This window comes from Zingiber officinale, chromosome 11B (assembly GCF_018446385.1).
Source record: "Zingiber officinale cultivar Zhangliang chromosome 11B, Zo_v1.1, whole genome shotgun sequence".
Classification (NCBI taxonomy): domain Eukaryota; kingdom Viridiplantae; phylum Streptophyta; class Magnoliopsida; order Zingiberales; family Zingiberaceae; genus Zingiber; species Zingiber officinale.
This window is the reverse complement of record NC_056007.1, coordinates 15,098,177-15,099,672: the sequence shown is the minus strand read 5'-3', so window position 1 is coordinate 15,099,672 and position 1,496 is coordinate 15,098,177.

Here is a 1,496-nt window from a genome sequence, read left to right as displayed (position 1 = left end):
GTTCTACAACACATTCATAAAACCCAGTGCACTTTCCTAACTCTATCAAAAAGTTTCATTAACAAGCATGATCATGGAAACAAGTAAAGTATGGTTCAAGCATAAGAATCTTGTGCATAGTGTAAAAGTAACTCAACACCCTTCAAGTTTCAATCCATGTCCTAGTCAAGTCGTCATCAAATTTGAATTCCTAATGTTTCCAGTGAAAGACAAGTAACCAGTGATAGGCACTTACTCACCATTCACTTGGTTCATATTTCTCAACTAACCCAAGGTCTCAAAGGTGTGCTCAATCTCAAGAGAAGCTAATCAGTCATTTCCCCAGTAACCTAACTCGGTCTCAAAGGGGTGACTTGCTAGATTCCACTCATGACAACTATTTTTTATATCCCTTTTTTTTTTTACGTGTTTGCATTGTGCAAAACTTATTCACAAATGTACTTTTAGCACACATGTTGGGATATTTTGATTTTTCCAAATGAGCTTTAATGATTTGAGCCTCATCCAGTAACCAAAATGAAAGTTGAGAAATCACCATGGAAACCAAGTACTAAGCAAACAAGATGAATCATGACTATTTCAATGACATCAACTATTCAAGCATCAAGCACAAGTGTAGTGAAGATAAAATCCTTATGGTTGAACCAAAACTAAAACTCATCACCATAAGATTCTTAGCTTATTAATGCTTCCCAAGATAGAAAAAAGAACTACACAAAGTTTACTACTAGCATCATTCGAACATCATGGATCAAGACAATAATCGTGCTAACATTTCACTTGAATCCAAGAAAGCATATAAGTGAAGATTTGATGTTCTCAAAAAATTTTTTTTTTGCCATGATTATTTCAAAAACAAGCAAAATAAAGCAACAAGCAATGAAAATAAGAACCAACATGAAAAACTAACAAAAACTAAAAACTGAAAACCAAACTAAACAATACATGACACCCCCCCAGACTTAAACTTTTCATCGTCCCGATGAAATCAGTATGGTGGAGGAGGTGGAGGTGGACGAGGGAAAGGAGGTCTACGACGTGGTTGGCCAATAGGAAAACTAGGAAAACCTGAAATCTCACCCAAGGATCTATGATACTCATATAAAGCATCTACTTGTTGGCTAGTAAGTGTCATACTCTGCATAAAATCTCTCATCCTAGCCTGATCAGTATCATAATCCTACACAAACTCAGCCACTTGACCCTGAAAATTCCTCGTAAACTGAAAATGATTTTGTACCTCCCTAAACTGATCATCAGATAAAGAGAAGCGCCCCTCCAACATTTTTCGTTGGGAATCTTGCTTCTCATGAAGTGATTCTAGAGACGTACGAAAATATGAAAAATCAAACCTAGAAGATCCCGTGCCATATGCAAAAGAATGCCTAGCAGGCTCCATGAAACTAGAAGGCTGCGTGTGTCCAGATGACGAGGGCTCATGATGTGGCTCAGTGTCTCCAGGTATAGAAGGGTTATCCTCAAAATCTAACTCAGAA